General features: G+C 34.3%; 1 protein-coding gene across 1 annotated transcript in view; it reads right to left on the reverse strand.

Moving 5' to 3' along the window:
• Nucleotides 1-11,905, reverse strand: part of src (v-src avian sarcoma (Schmidt-Ruppin A-2) viral oncogene homolog) — a gene marked incomplete at its 3' end in the record, with an annotated part of 75,101 nt that extends 63,196 nt beyond the window's left edge. Inside the window, exon 1 of the mRNA XM_073822750.1 lies at nucleotides 11,565-11,905. The remainder of the gene's footprint in view (nucleotides 1-11,564) is intronic.
• Nucleotides 11,906-18,317: the final 6,412 nt, after the last annotated feature.

Consider the following 18,317-nt stretch of genomic DNA (forward strand, 5'->3'; position numbering starts at 1 on the left):
TTCAAAAACAGCAGAGCATGTTCACCTTACTGCCAGATCACTCATCCCTGCAGTAGTTCTGGAATGCGGGCCGCATGAAGAGACGAGTCCTGACATCTCTCCATCTCTCACACACCCAGGCCAGGCTGAAGTCACAGGGATGTGCCCATAGGGCACACATTCCATTATTTTACCATACGTGTTATCACTCTCCACCTTCCCTGGAGTCAGGAATGTCTTCTCTATCAGTTACCAAGAATGCGTTTTACAATATCAGCGAAAAACCATACAACAGACAACAACAGCAAACGTCCAAAATTCTAAAGGTTCTAAACCTTGAATCAAACCAAGATGAGTTATAACATTACAATACTTGACTTTGCAAAATATTTAAAAGCAGAACCCGCTGTAGCCCTCAACTCACCACAGCAATGCTTGCCGCATTTCTCACAGCAAGTTCTCTAAACGGTGAATTTCACGTCAGGACTGTTGTACAATGCACTCAACCATCTACTGCATGAACTTTCAAGGGTGGTATCATGTCAGATGGCAAATTTACTGTTGAAATGGCATTTCAAATGCATTAGTGCGTTTAGCTTTTGCTCTAAATAAAGTTTACAACATTAACACTTCTATAGTAAAAGGTGACATATCATGAAAATCTGACTTTTTCCATGTTTAAGTGCTATAATCGGATCCCTGGTGCATCTACCAACCCAGAAAATGTAAAAAAGGACTACCCAGTAAATTTATTTCAGTAAGCCTTTCTTTGTTGTCAGATTTCGCTCTGTCTCTTGATGAAGAAAGGGGATCTTATTATAATATTAACGCCCCTTAATCTGCACGTTTCCACCCACGTTGCTGTTTTTTTGTTTTTGCAAACGACAATGGTGTACCAGTTCTAACGCCATGGTGAAAGTTTAAGCAAAGCATGCTAACTGTTCTGTTTTTGGCTGTACAGATGAGCACAGAACATTATTTAGAGTCCTAGCCACAAAGGAGACAAGACAGCAGTGGATTTATTGATTTAATTACTGTACTGTATATTACGCTTTTGCCACACACCTAACATGTGATTTCTTTCCCAGCTGTTTACCTTTACAGACATAACTGACTGTTTTTGTAACTCCCATGTGTTTTTAACATAAACTTGTGTGTATTTAACAGTTTAAGCACAATAAGACATGAAACAGAACTTAGTTTGGTACTCACACGCTGTGTGACAGGATGGATAAGGAACATTTATAATTTTTCTTCCCAATCATTTTCAGATTTTTTGTATTAATAAATAAATATTCTGTAAACAAAATGTTCATGTAATTTCACAAATTTTGCCAGCTTGATGATTAAATGCTTAAAATCGATAATGCTCAAGTAGTAGTTTATGTAATATTACAAAAAATTAGATTTGGAAATTAAAGTTGGATACGATAAAGGGGTTAATATGAATTCCATGATGCAGAAATCACAGACGGAATCGTGGAATCCAGTCATAAAAATAGAATTTAGCTACTGTATAATGCCAAATGTCACGGAATTTGCTCAATTTTGAATGAATAAATCAAAAGTAAGTCAGTACACTTAAATCAAACCCCTTTATAGACTAGTATCTGTGAATATTAAGCTGCAAAAATACCATTTAAATGTGAATCCTTCATGTTCCGCGTGTCTGTGTGAATGAATGCCGCAGATGCACATTTTGTTTATTACACATACTGAAGCACGTTTGACGCCTCAATACATGAGTACGTGAACACACACAATCTCTAGAACTAGAAGAGTCACTTCATGAGCATTTTACCATTTCTTTTAAGAAAAACTATCAGCATATCATGTGAAGGTCTTCACAGCAGCCTGTTAAAATAAAAGTTTGTTTGAACTTGAAGAAATTGTGACAGAAATATATTACTTAATGTAATGATAGTACTACTACTACTAATAACATTTTATTTAAACATTAAGGAAAATTTTTTTACCAGAATTTATTTACCAAAAAAATATATATACACAACACGTTTCTGAAAGGATTTAATAAAAATAATTTTAAAAATAAAATCAGTTAATTAGAGCTGCTTTTGATTAATAAAATTTGATGAAACAATTTAAATGAAATCCAGAGAAATAATAGGAAAAAAAGAATTTGGTAACAAAATTGAGAAAAGAAAAAAAAATGGCTTTTTGTTAAAAAAATAAATTGCTTTAATAAATTGTGCAAGTCTCATGATTTCCATTAGTTAGACATGGCTTTTAACTATTAAACGTCTAGAAAAATTTTAACGGAAAAAACATACATTTGGGAATTTTTTTAATTTAATTTAATTAAATTTTTGTTAAAATTGATGTTAAATTGTGCAAGTTTCATGATTTCAATGAATTAGACATGATTTTGATTTATGTGTTTAAATTTAACTATTGAAAGATTCTAGAACTATTAAAACGGAAAAAATGAATTTGGAAAAAAAAATAAAACATTACATAGAGCCTTAAAACTGATTTTTTTGTTCAACTTGCTGTGTGTAAAGTTGATGATTTTAATTAATAATTTAAAAAATGTCTAGAAAAATTACAACTGAAAAAACTGAATTTGGAAAAAATAAAACTAGAAGAAAATTAATAATTTAGTATTAATATTGAATAAAATTATTAAAAATAGAATACTGAACTGAATCGACACTAAATTAAACTGAGCTGAATAATGGCACTGTTAGCTACTATAGAGCTACTATAGAGTTGCTTTACAGCTGAAATTGAATTTGACTTGAACAAACTATTGCATAAGAAATGCGACTTGACTCTCTTTACCATGCTGCTATGGCCTATATCTGCCTCTTCATGTCTTCGGTTATGCTGTAGCTACAATCACATTCTGCAAGCAAGTCTGGGCACAACCCATCGACGCAGCGAACACTCAGAATCAGCTGATTACCGCTCACTAGGAAAAATAACTGGGTTCCACATTCTGTCACCTTTGAACTTCCTCTTGAAATTAAAAAAGGAAACAGACATGACTAAAGAAAGAAGCCTGCTGAATCTTCTCATTCAACGAAGGAGACGGAAGAAGCCACAAGCAGGGTGACGGTTCTTTCATGTGCACCACAACAAAGGCCAAGGACAAATCAGGCCAGCAACAGAAAGCCCCGCGGATGACCTGTGATTCATGCAGCCATCAAAAACAACAGCCTCAGACCCTCCGCATTTCCATAACAGACTTGAGGAGAGCGACCAAACAGCCAAACGATTTCCATTACGGCTCACTACTGTTTAAATATTCAAATGGCCTTCAAGAAAAGAAGTTCCTTTAAAAAGACGCTCTTCGCATTTAGAGGGGAATTCCGATCGTCTGCTGCATGAGCATGTGATTTCCAGAGGTTTGGGATTTTTAGGTTTTTCTGGCTTTTAAGCCTTCAGGATTGGGAGATAATGAGAAAACCTCTTTAATATTCACGCACAAATTAATATTAAGTAGCCTGTGAACTGAGTGAACCTAGCGCTAGCGTCTTCTCAACTCCCAGATGAAATGAAAACCTACAACAACTTCATCTCTACATAAAACACCCCCGGAGCGTTCTTGCTTGTTCGCATGCACTATTTTTCCTTGCTGAAAGATGTGGGTGTATGTATGCAAGACCACAACAGCCCTCGCCAACCATGACGCCCAGAAAGGTGACAGTGAGGTGGAATAGGAGCTTTGCTAGATATACCACAGGATGAATTCATGAATATAAGTCTTCCTGGCTTGATAAATATCACAGAGATGTCAAACACAGTCAATTATCACATATGCTAGTAAGTGTGCCTAAAGATATTACAGATTGCTTACCTCAAACACAAAGCATATAAATGACACTTTTTTGGCAGGTTGAAAAAAAAATGTTTTTCTTGTGAACTTGGAGTGAATATTCTGCAATGTAATTTTACCAATTTTTAAAAAATGTTATATTATAGATTACAATGATTATGGATTACAAATACTATGTACACTACTAGATTTTTTATGTTTTTAAAAGAACTCTCTTCTGCTCACCAAGCCTGCATTTATTTGATTCAAAGTACAGCAAAAACAGTACAATTTTAAAATATTTTTTACTATTTAAAATAACTGTTTTCTATTTAAATACATTCCAAAATGTAATTTATTTCTATCTATGAATCAACAGATGCATTAAAGTAAAACATGAATACATTTTAAATTGTGTTCATATTTCATACACAATCAGTCAAAAGTTTTAGAAGGTTTTTGTTTTATTTTATTTTATTTTAAAGTACAGCAAAAACAGTATAATTTGGAAATATTTTTACTATTTTAAATAGCTTTTTTTTATTCAAATGTATATTAAAATGCAAGTTATTTCTGTGATGAAGCTTAATTTTTAGCATCATTACTCCAGTCACATGATCCTTCAGAAATCATTTTAATATTCTGATTTGCTACTCAGAAAACATTTATTATTATTATTATTATTATTATTATTATTATGTTGAAAACAGCAGAGTAGAATTTTTTCAGGCTTCTTTGATGAATATAAAGTTTAGAAGAACAGCATTTATCCGAAATATATTATATAATATCTTTATCATCACTATTAATCAATTGAAAGCATCCTTGCTAAATAAAAGTACTAATTTCTATCATTTCTTATAATTTAATTTTAAATATATTCAAATAGAAAACAGTTTCTTAAAAAAGTAAAAATGTTTTAAAATTTTTACTGCTTCAAAAAAACAATAAAAATCTTATGGTTCAAAAACTTTTGACTGGTAGTGTAAATAAATGACATTTTTTTGGCTAAAAATCCAAAGAGAAGTTTTAATAAAACACGCAATTCAAGGAAACCTTCACCTTAGAGAATGTGGAAGCCAAGTTTAATTTACAGCGGATAAAAACAAAGCCATGAGACAGAAATACAGTCCATTAAATAGGGATTTAAAGGGCTAGTTCACCCAGAAATTAAAATTCTGTCATTACTCATTCACTCTCATGTCGTTCCAAAACTGCAAGACCTCCGTTTATCTTTTTAACTGCATAGACAGCAATGCAACTACCACGTTCAAGGCCCAGAAAGGTAGTAATGACATTGTTAAAATAGTCCATGTGACATCAGTGGTTAAATCTGCAGATTTAAATATGGCAAAACATTGGGTTTATATGCTTAAATATGGCTAATGTGCAGAATTTTGTGCAAAGTTAAGCATGTGGGTCATGACATGTGGGTCATAGACATGGCCTTTGACCTTTCAAACTATTGGATAGTTTCTTAATATTTGACTCAAATGTTAAATATATAAATATTTCCAACCTCACATGCTGTTGGTCCAACCTCACAAGGTCTATAATAACAGTTTAACTTAACAGGCTACAAGCAGCTTAAATATCAAGACTATGACTCAACCAACAAGCTATATTTGAGATAAAAATATAATGTCCAAAACTTGGACAGATAAAATCTGCTAACAGAACAGAAAAAAAAAAAACCTTTCGGTAAACAGCATTCAGATATTATTTGGACGTGTGCACAAAGCCTGTTCAAGAGCCCACATCAATGGCTGAGCTGAGTGGCACTTCATAATCATACAGGCCTACTTAATAATAAAAATCCCATCCATCCTTGTTCTCCTGTCACAAAACGGAAGGAGAGAACAGAGGGAGGATTGAAACGAGACGTGAAGCATCTGTGGCCTCGCTCGCCGGGTTGACAGGAAGTGGCCCTGAACTCTATGCGGACACAGTAGCCGCTGTGTTCCCCAGAACGACCACCACCACCATGTCCTCCATTCAAATGACATCAGATGAGGACAGATGGGTCCACTGCCGTGAGAGTTCGAAGAGGTCATCTTCTTCAAACTCTTACCAGTGACCAAAAATGGGTCTCAGACACATTGAGTGATGATAATTAATCAAGATATATAAACTGACTCTTCAAAGCGAAGACGTGAGGGATAGAAGTACAAGCCGTTTAATAGGGTTTCAATGGTTTTTCCAGCAAAACATTTTTAATTTATCTGCAAGCAGCAATTACTGGGTTCAATTGCTTTAAGGCATTTAGGCACATATGAAAAAAAGACATTACATATTATTTATCATTGACCTAAATCAATGAGCAAAAACGTTTTTGGGAAATCAAGTCATTTACCACAGAAATATGATATTTGTCAACATTTATGACTGTTATAGCAGCAGCTGTGGTCCAATCTCCCTAAAACTTGGCATGCTTGTTTAGAATCAACTGTCTCATGAAGTTTTGAGATTTTTTATTTAGGCTTTATAGGCTTTTGGGTATATTTGGACAGGCCCCTTTTCTAAATGACCCCGTTATAGCTTTCCAAAGGGCAAATGTCAACACTTTTTTTTTAATCGTTATTGACCAGAGAATTGTACTGAAGTTTTTTTTCTCCAGATTGAGCGAAAACTAGTACGAAAAAGTAGGTTTTCCATCTCTTCTTTATCATTTAACTAACGGTTTGATTGACAGCAGTGGTTCTAGAGACAAAGTTGTCCGGAATGAGGAGGTCTATCATATGACATGAATATTGTGCATATGTGTGAAAAAACTCATTTACGCCATTGAAAAATGTGGCCGATATCTTTCAAATTGAGCCTGCGACAAATGATTTAGGCGTTATGAATGATTTCGCACTTTTGATCACTGAAGCGCCCCCCTTAGTCCGATTGGGGTGAGCCTTGGTGACATTGTAGGCGGTGTGAGTACTACCATCTCACCAAGTTTCAAGTCTCTATAACTTACGGTTTGGTCTGCCTGATCAGTTTTACATGCAGATTGCTTGGTCATTCTAACAATTACAATAGGGTTTCAGCACTATGAACTTGTCTTGAACCCCTAAATATGCTGTTCAAAAAATAACTCAGTGAACAAAACATCTGCACATTTAAATATGGTCAACAATTGACAAATTTCAAGTCCAAAGACAATCCAACAGCTTATGTTAACCATATCAGGCTGGTAAACTCCACTTAAAGAAGCAGCATCTCCTCCATCAAAGTTTTTGTAATAAATGCAACACCTTCAGTGATAAATTTCAAGTCAATTACTGTCAGAGTGCAATTTATTTTTTTTATTGTTGTTACACATACACATGCATATCCAGTTTTGAGCTCAATAAATGGTCACTGTGACTTCATATTCTGAATGATAGACACTATAATTAGAAGTTTGCAAGCATCTCAGAGGAGAAAAATAAAAAAGAAACCAATATTCTCAAAAAAAAAAAAAAAAAAAAAAAAATCCCCACACACATTTACGAATGGATTTGCGCAACCGTCCTTGAGCACTGGTAGGAACTAATTAAATGCATAACTGGGACAGAGCAACAGAACATGGAGAGGCAGCTACATGCAACAACAGAAGTTAGCAGTCTGCTGCATTAAAAATTTAATAAGATCTGTGGGTGTCCACAGCAAATCTCGGCTGCATTGTCCAAACCCAGAGAGGCTGATAGCGTGACCATTAAAATTGCAAATTTCATTGCCAATCATACAAAAACAGAGTGCTTGTTTAATCACGTGTGAAGTACTTAATGGCATCAGGGTCTATTCTACTCTCATATAAAGAGTTTATACACATATAAAAGAGAAATTGATAGAGTTTTCTGTGATATCTCAACACCATATCCATGAATCAACAGGTGTATCTGAAAATAAAATAATATTCATATTTTATACACTACCAGTCAAAAGATTTTGTAATGTTTTTTTTTAAAGAAGTCTCTTCTGCTCACAAAGCCTGCATTTATCTGATCCGAAATGAAGCAAAAACAGTACAATTTTGAATTACTGTTTTCTATTTGAATATATTTTACAAAGTAATTTAATCCTGTGATTTCAAATCTTTTGAAAGTATAGTGTATAATGTTACAAAAGCTTTTTATTTCAGATAAATGCTGATCTTTGGGTATTTCTATTCATCAAATAATCTTTAATTACTCCGCTATTTTAAATATTGATAATAATAATAAATGTTTCTTGAAAAGCAAATCAGCATATTAGATTGATTTCTGAAGGATCATGTGACACTGAAGACTGGGGTAATGATACTGAAAATGTAGCTTTAAATCACAGGAATAAATTACATTTTCAAATATATTCAAATAGAAAACAGTCATTTTAAATAGCAAAAATATTTCAACATTTTACTGTTTTTGCTGTACTTTGGATCAAATAAATGCAGGCTTGGTGAGCAAAAAAGGCTTCTTTAAAAAACATAAAAAATCTTCTTAAACTTTTGACTGGTAGTGTATGTAATAATACATTTAACAAATGTTATATTTATGCATTGTGAGCTTTGTCATGAAATTGCAAAGCGCATTTTTACAAATAAGCCATGTTATTGTTATGTGTGTTATTTTATTGGATAGTGATTTTTTTTAGGGAGGATATTTGAGTTGGATATAAAATATTCCTTTGGCCAAACTGTTTAAAAAAAATTCACTCTGAGGGAGTTCTGTTGTCATCTGGTTTCTCTCTCCTCAACTAATTGTGCCACTTGTTCTCATAATAGCATTTCAAAAGATGAAGCCACTTTTTTATTGCATGCCAATTCTCAAAGCCGGTCAACGGAAACAAGTGCGTCATTCATAACGGAGCCCAAAGCCCAGTGTATCACTCTTCACGGACAGAGGGTCCCAGTGAAGGGAGGACAAAGACCCCACTGCGTCGGCACGTTACCAATTAACAGGAATTTTGCCTTAAAAGGCTGCTTTTCCAATGATCTCACTTGAAGCCGACTTAAACGTCCAAGGCTTTCACTGAAAGGCATTCACAGAATTCCGAAAGGCATTAAGGCCACTTGACGGGGCTCTGGGCCCCCTTCTTCAAGAGCCCTCAATGGTGTTATGAGCACGTCTAATTAAGAGCATCGTCCCTCCTCATGAAAGCACCCATAAGGACCATCAACAGCCACAGGCAATGCAGAGAAACAACAGATGAACGCTACTGATGACGGATGCATTAGCTAATTGCTCTAAATCACTATAGGATAAACTGCTCATTGAAATAACAACAGATTTAAGGGAATAAATTGAAGTTATTAGACGCTCATTTATTACAGAATCAATTCTGAAGTCTTGTGTTTTCTTAATTGGTGGTGCATACTAGGGCAAGCATAGCTTTTTGAACAAAGGCGTGCAACTAACAGTGACTTGACTTGGGAGAAAAATACACACATCTACTTCAGTAAACAAAAAATTACAACTGCATGGTGAACCCACTACTAAACTCTAAAATTAACACTGAGACTCTTTGGCAAAGACTCAACTGGCAAACTGATTGATGCCAATAAAGAATCTTTATTTTTAAGATTGCCCTCTTTTAAATAAAGGTTCCAAAAAGAGGTTTTTGCAGCAATGCCATAGAAGAACTATTTTGGGTTCTCCAGAGAACCTTTAAGTGATCAGTTCTTACAAGAATCACTTTAATAACCCATTTTTCTACTATAAGAAACCTTTAGTAGAATGGAAAGCTTCCATGGATGTTAAAGATTCTTCATGGAACCACTGATGCCAGTACAGAATCTTTATTTTTAAAAAGTTCCAAAAGGAGGTCTTCACAGAAATGCCATAGAAGAACCAGTTTGAGTTCTCCAGAGAACCTTTAAGTGATCAGTTCTTACAAGAATCACTTTAATAAACCATTTTCCCACTATAAATAACCTTTAGTGAAATATGGATGTTAAAGGTTCTTCATGGAACCACTGATGCCAATACAGAATCTTTATTTCTTTTTAAGAGTTTCCAAAAGGAGGTCTTTACAGCAATGCCATAGAAGAACTATTTTAGTGAACAGTTCTTAGAATAATCATTTTTTCATAGTTTAAACAACATTTTAATACTCTAATAACCCATTTTCCCCACTATAAAGCACCTTTAGTGGAATGGAAAGGTTCCATGATGTTAAAAGTTGATGTCAAAAAAAGCAGCTTTATTTTTAAGAGTGCTGCTTTCCAAAGATTCAAACCAGGGTCGATTTGTTTAGTACAAACCACGCTCTCACTTTCACTTACCTAAGTGCATTTTGTCATGAAGAATGAGGAGGCTGGGAAAACGAAACACTCTGAGGACAGCAAGTGTGGGCGAGGTCTTTCTACCAAGATGAGAAGTGGTAAACGAACAAATTATAGCTCAGTTCTATGCTCAAACTCCCCTGATATGATTTCTAAGGCTCTAAACCAACGATTTACAGTTTTGCACATGGAATATCTGCTAGTGCAGAGCCTGTAAAGTGACTCAACATCACAATTCATGCAATGCACATGTTTAAAAAAATCCTAAAAATGACCAAACTGACCTCTCACGAGAGAACTATTTTACGAGATGGCGATTTAATATGAATTTATACACTCTGATTCATAAGGAAAACGTACAACTTTTAAAGAAAAGTAAGCATTATGGTCCACGCCTAAACCTAACCTCCAGTGGGGCGTGAACAGAAAACAAAAATATACAAATGATATTGTATGACTTCATACAAATTACCCAAAACTAGAATAGTTTAAGACAATGTGTCGAAATGACAAGCTGATTCAAACCCATTACGGCGTTCTTAAATTTAAAGATGTCCAAAAACAGGAATTAAACACTCATGCCTTATGGCAAACTAAATATTTAGAGATTTGAGTCATCTTGAGTGGGAGACCCATAATCCCAAACAACGCCAACAAAGCAGGCGAGAACTTCTCTTTAGTTCACTGAAGAGGTTCACTGGCCGACTGCCGTGTGAGGGAGGCGTAGATAGATAGATAGATAGATAAATAGATAGATAAGTCTATCATTACATTACAATACATTATATCGAAAGTACAAAAAGAAGCACTCCATCAACAAACTTTGCCTCAGAAGCTTCTACTAAAAGCAGACACAAATGAGACAATAACGGTACAGATCTACAATAAGCATTTAGTATTTGGGAAACATTTGAGTTCATATTGGAATCTGTGTTATTTAATCTTGGCAAACCTTAGCACAGTTGTTGAGATCTGCAACTGTAGAGGAGACACGTGAAATCACTGGCGTGTTTTCCTCAGAAGAAACATCTGAGAAGCTCCTCGTTAATTCCCAATACTGTCTAGAAGAAACAACCGACGTAGTAAAGCAAAAAATCTGATTTGCAATTTTCCTTTCCTACAGGGAGATCTAGTTCAGGTGTGACGTACAAAAAAAAGACAAATCCAGACTAGTCCTTGACAGGACTTCGGGTAGTTTTAGTCATCTGAAACAGCTCACTAGTCACCACATTGCGGTCGTTTGTCTGTAATGTTCAGTTCACACAAATAAATCAATAATATTACGAATTGTATGTGATTTAAACGGAAAACATCACAAGCATTTGTTGTCGCTGAGCCACAATCTTATACAGTCCATTTAAACCGGCGGATTGGAGAAAAAATACCCGGATTTATAAACACCGCGGACAAATATTGAACACGCACCTTCGTTTTGAACAATATTCCTGACCTTTTATTTATTTATTGAACCCGAAATGTGATTGAAATCATCTTAAGCTCTATTTTTAACCTCAACGCCCAGCAAAAAATATACTAACGTTATATTTAAAAAAATAATCTGGTCGTACTCACCTTGTCGAGAACCACGAATGTGGTGCGAATAAAATCCTTTTGCTTCCCGGCTGCTCTGAATGACCTTTGAGTTGCTGTTTTCGGTGTATGAATGAACCAGGCTCAGCTTTCCATAGTCAATAACGTTGACCGGCTCTAATAGAAGAAATGAAACGGAGAGAGTGAGCGCGTTCAGTGCGCGTTCATGACTGGGGTTGCCTGGGAACGCGCACAGCTGCAAGAGTCATCGTTCTAATAACAACGTTACGCCGGTAACAATTAATATATCCAACGTCACGACCAAAAGCGAACGGGAATGATCTGATGGATCTGCCTGATTTGACACGCAGCAGTAGCTTATCGCGTCCCTGAGAAACCGCGCACGGCCGAAGGGGGAGTCAAACCCATGACACCCTTATGAGATGATGGGAAAAATGGAAAGGCAAGGGAGGGCAGGGCGCTTTGACGTGACACTGTTTTACTACGTTACACTTGACTAGCAGAGACAGGTCTGCACTCTGCAACAGCAGGAGAGAGAAAGAGAAAGAGAGAGAGAGAGGGAGGGCCCAGAATGTGGCTCATCATGACTCTGTCGAGAATTTAAGGTAACTGGGCCACCTATTGCTGGATCTGGGGCACCCGAAACATCATTTTGAGATTGCTCAGTGCAAAATAAATATATAAATAAATGGCTTACATCTATGACTAGTATTTCATAAATGCAAATAAATAAATATTTACATACAAGGAAAAACAAATAAATAATTCTAAGGTGCAAAAAAAGGACAAATACTGACAAATAGGTTTCGTTTTTGAACAAATCCCTGTTTCAGAACAAAAATGTTCAGATAATGTACTCACCCCCTTGTCATCCAAGATGTTGTCTTTCTTTCTTCAGTTGTAAGGAAATTGTTTTTTGAGGAAAACATTTCAGGATTTCTCTCCATATAGTGGACTTCTATGGTGCCCCCGAGTTTGAACTTCCAAAATGCAGTTTAAATGCAGCTTCAAAGGGCTCTAAATGATCCCAGCCAAAGATGAAGGGTCTTATCTAGCGAAACGATCGGTTATTTTCTTAAAACATTTACAATTTATATACTTCTTAATCTCTACATAGAGTACACTAGACAAGATGAGCATTTGACGTTGAAACGTATATAAATTGTAAATTGTCATTTTGCTAGATAGGACCCCTCTTTCCTCGGCTGCGATTGTTGAGAGCCATTTGAAGCTGAGTTTTGGAAGTTCAAACTCGGGGGCACCATAGAAGTCCACTATATGGAGAGAAATCCTGAAATGTTTTCCTCAAAAAACAATTTCCTTACAACTGAAGAAAGAAAGACATGAACATTATCTGTACATTTTTGTTCTGAAAGTGAACTACTCACTTGTGAATAAGTGAATAAATCGCTCTAGTTCACTGAAGCATTTTGCTTTTAATGCAAAGTATTAAAAAGACTAACGACCAGTAGCATTTGAAGGTGGGATAATATGGAGCATTTCATTGGTTAGACTGATGCACGAACACGCCCCCCTCACTGAATGACGATCTAGTTCTAGTAGTAGTGCTGTCAAACGATTAATCGCATCCAAAATAAAAGTTTTCGTTTACATAATGTGTGTATACTGTGTGTATTTATTATGTATATATAAATACACACACATACAGTATATACTTTGAAAATATTTGCATGTATATATTTATATTCATATAATTGATATTATATATATTTGTAATATATAAACAACATTTTTCTTAAATACATATACATGTATGGGTGTGTATTTATATGTACGATTAATACAATATCACGATTAATCGCTTGACAGCACTAATCTTGTGATGGACTGAATGCAAATCATAACCGAATCTGGTAAGTGAATACATCAAAGAATAAATAACTTATAATACAAGCAAAATTATTGCCACCTACTGGTGTAACGTTGTAACCTGCAACAAGAGGCACCAAACGAATCTGAGTGAAACATTCCATGTTTTGGAATTAATTCTAAAGATTTGAATCAAATGTGATGAATCCAAAAAAAAATAAAAAAATAAAAAATAATTGAAAAACAGTCTTATTCTAAATGTGATCATCATTGCCAATGGAATAATACATTTGTTTATAACATTTTCTATCATTTTACCAACACAACTAAATCTGATGAGAGGTCGTCAAAGTACACTACCAGTCAAAAGTTTTTTAAAATAACTGTTTTTTTTATGCGAATATATTTTAAAATGTAATTTATTTCTGTGATTTCAAAGCTGAATTTTTAGCATCATTACTTCAGTCACATGATCCTTCAGAAATCATTCTAATATTCTGAATTGCTGCATAAATAACACTTTTTATTATTATTAAGCTGAAAACAGCCGAGTAGAATTTTTCAGTTTTTTTTTTTTTTTGATAAATAGAAAGTTCAGAAGAACAGCATTTATCTGAAATAGAAATGTTTTGTAACATTATAAAGGTCTTTTTTTTATCACTTTTGATCAATTTAAAGCATCCTTGCTAAATTAAAGTATTATTTTCTATAATTTTCTATCATTTCTTTCCCAAAAAAATATACTGACTCCAATCTTTTAAATGGTATAGTGTATAATGTTACAAAAGCTTTTTATTTTGGATAAATGTTGAGCTTTGGATCTTTCTATTCATCAAAGAATCCTGAAAAAAAGTACTCAAATGTTTTAAATATGGATAATAATAATACAATTTCTTGAGCAGCAAATCAGCATATTAGAATGGTTTCTAAAGAATCATGTGACACTGAAGCCTGAAGTATGATGGTGAAAATATAGCTTTGATCACAGGAATAAATAACATTTTGAAATATATACAAATAGAAAACTGTTATTTTAAATAGTAAAAATTAAAAAAAAAATTCTTCACTTAGAATCAAATAAATGAAGGCTTGGTGAGCAGAAGAGATTTCTTTAAAAAACATAAAAAATCTTACTTTTCAAAACTTTTGACTGCTAGTGTAATTCTAGAGGATTTTTTGTGCAGTTTTGGCAGTATCTCCAGAATAAAGGGGAATGCAGCCATGTGCACATTTCTCATTAAACATTTGAGACTAGGATTTATATTTATTTGTGAGTGCTTCCCTTCACCTTGCTATTTTCAAACTTATGACAAGTCTCATCAGGTTTTGAAAGCCACACATACCAGAGATGAAAGCTTGAGGCCAATTCATGCTGTCTTCATCCATTTGCACAATTTATGTCCGTTTTCAGCAAATCCAAGTTTATAGCCAAATATTTGGAATTGCTGCCCCCTACTGGTTGCTCCTAGAAAGGCTGTTGTTTCATGAAGTCAATGTTCAGCAAGCCACAAACATTTGTCAGAAATAAGACCATAAAATGTTATCTCAGAAGAAAAATGAAAGTAGGTTTATTGATGTCATGTGATTTATTATTAATAATATAATTATTTAAAAAACAGCATGTGACATATGTGAGAAACTACACAGAGAGATGTTCCTGGCAGATGATTTCTTAGCAATAAATATTACAGATTGTATATTCAATCTGCAGGTTATATGGATTTGAATCGCACATATCATCAACACGAAACTTCCAACATAAACCTGGTGTTTAAAAACAATTCGAGTAACATGTTAGATCTGTAAACGTTAGGGAAGATACTCATGCAGTACTGAAGTACTGAAAATACATGTGCAGATGGACAATGTCAAATAAGCCATCTTGTTGAATCATTTCCTGTTATTAAGGTGCGATCACACTCGACTTTGTTTTTCGTTCACTTCTATTCATATGCATGCAAATATGGGAGTCTGAGAACATAAGCATATGTGCAGAAGTTTCGTTTTTTCTGTGTTTTGAAATTTGGTGAGCTGGGAATTCATATAGTTAATTCATAAGATGTTTGACCAGTTGAAAATGTAAATGTCACATGGAAATATTTTTTGCATACTTAAAGTGTAGTGTGACCACAGATTTGAAAAGGGGCCTGGAAAAAAAAAATCTTGGCGCCTAATGAATTGCTCAGTTTTGTTTCTTAAAGGCATAGTTCACCAAAAAATGAAGGTTCTGTCTTTATTTATTAACTCTCATGTCACTCCAAACTGTACTTGCTTTCTTACATGGCCTACTCACGCCACTTTTTTTATATAATGTACAGTAAGTGAATGGGAACTGAAGAAAAAGTTGGAAAATGACGAAAAAATGCCTTCTTGATGCATTCCTGTGTTATTTTGGTTGAAGTCAAAAGTTTACATACACCTTTCAGAATCTGTAAAATGTTAATTACTTTAGCAAAAGAAGAGGGATCATACAAAATGCATGTTCTTTTTTATTTAGTACTGACCTGAATAAGATATTTGACATAAAATTTGTTTATATATAGTCCACAAGAGAAAATAATAAAATTACCTTGTTCAAAAGTTTACATATGCTTGGTTCTTAATACTGTGTTGTTACCTGAATGATCCACAGCTTTTTTTTGTTAGTGATAGTTGTTCATGAGTCCCTTGTTTGTCCTAAACAGTTAAACTGCCTGCTGTTCTTCAGAAAAGTCCTTCAGGTCCCACAAATTCTTTGGTTTTTTAGCATTTTTGTGTATTTGAAAACTTTCCAACAATGACTGTATGATTTTGAGATCCATCTTTTGACACTGAGGACAACTGAAGGACTCATATGCAACTATTACAGAACGTTCAAACGCTCACTGATGCTCTAGAAGGAAAACCATGCATTAAGAGCCAGGGGTGAAAACTTTTGAACAGAATGAAGATGTGTACATTTTTCTAATTTTGCCTAAATATTCTGTTTTTTTTTTCAATTAGGACTGCCCTTCAGAGGCTACAGAAGATACTTGCATGTTGTCCAGAAGACAGAATGAGTTAAATTTACCCTCTGCATTGTTTTACCCCTTCTGAAGCATCAGTGAGTGTTTGAATAGTTGCATATGAGTCCCTCAGTTGTCCTCAGTGTCAAAAGATGGACTTCAAAACCATACAATCATTGTTGGAAAGGGTTCAAATACACAAAAAATGCAGAAAACCAAAGAATTTGTGGGATCTGAAGGATTTTTCTGAAGAACAGCAGGCAGTTTAACTGTTTAAGGGACTCATGAACTATCACTAAAAAAAACACAGCTGTGGATCGTTCAGGTAACAACACAGTATTAAGAATCAAGTGTATGTAAACTTTTGAACAGGATCATTTTTATAAATTGAACTATTATTTTCTCCTGTGGACTATATGTAAATGTATTTTATGTGAAATATCTTATTCAGGTCAGTACTAAATAAAAAATAACAAGCATTTTGTATGATCCCTCTTATTTTGGTAAAATAATGAACATTTTGTAGATTCCAGAAGGTGTATGTAAACTTTTGACCTCAACTGTACTTTTTTATTTTCAGTTTAAGTTTCAGTAATTTAGTTGTTTTTGTCGCTTTTATTCTTTTTTTTTTTCGAGTTTTTATTTAAGTTTTCCATCTAATATTTTATTTCAGCTTTCTTTCAATCAGTGAATCTTTTGTTAAATAACACTGATGCGTTCATGAGAAGTAGCAAAGTCCAATTCATAAAAGTTCATGAAACAGATCTAAATGATACTTCACATATTGGTTCGCAAGTTCAGAGGGAGCATAGTGGTTAACAGTCCACCAGAGGGAAAGATTTTCAGTGAATAATGTTTTTTAGTGAATAAATCATTTTTTATTAAACTTCCATGACTGTTTTATGAAGCTCATGTCCTTTTCGATGCTTGACTATAGTATAAACTTATCACTATAGTTGGGCTGTGGCCATAAATGATGACAGAACTTTCATTAAGATCTTCAATTTCACTTTTACTTTTATAGCTGGTATTTTTCAAATAAACCCAAAGACGTCTGAAAGGTCCAGATATGTTCAACTTAAACTCGGAAGTCATTTCTCCTGGAAGGTATACAACTGAGCACCTCTAAAAGGATAGTAAATGGATAGTACACCCAAAAATGAAAATTCTGTCGTATTAATTTGTTTTACAAATTTGAAGGTCATTACACCCAAAAAATGAAAATTCTGTCATTTACACACTTTCAAGTTGTTCTTGAAAGAGTTTCTTTCTTCAGCTGAACACGAAAGATGATATTCTGAAGAATGTTAGTAACCAAATTACTTAAAATGCATATATAATTAGCAGTGAGGCAAGTATCAAAAACAAGTAATCATATGGTTTTATCGAACAAACATTACGCATTATAACAGAATGCAGAGGGCGCTAAAAGATGATGACAGAATTTTCATTCATTTTTGGGTAAATTATTCCTTTAAAGGAGAAGTTCACTTCTAGAACAAAAATGTACAGATAATTTACTTAACCCCTAGTCATCCAAGTCTTTCTTTCTTCAGTCATAAAAAACTTATGTTTTTTGAGGAAAACATTTCAGGATTTCTCTCCATATAGTGGACTTCTATGGTGTCTGTGAGTTTGAACTTCCAAAACTTCTTAAATGCAGCTTCAAAGGGCTCTAACTGATCCCAGCCGAGGAAGAAGGGTAACAATCGGTTATTTTATAGAAAAAAAAAATACAATTTATATACTTTTTTCTCTTTACTCTGTGTATTCCGGCTCAAGACCTACATCGCTGTAGAAGTAAGCATGCAAAGATCAAACGCCCTTTAAAAAAGTACCTGATTTTGAAGTTGGAGGAGAAAATAAGATGGGAGTTTTTCCCTAACTGTCTTGAACCGGAATACACAGAGTACACATAGAGCTATAGCTGCATTTAAACTGCATTTTGGAAGTTCAAACT

Source organism: Garra rufa, chromosome 18 (assembly GCF_049309525.1).
Source record: "Garra rufa chromosome 18, GarRuf1.0, whole genome shotgun sequence".
In the NCBI taxonomy this organism is placed as follows: Eukaryota; Metazoa; Chordata; class Actinopteri; order Cypriniformes; family Cyprinidae; genus Garra; species Garra rufa.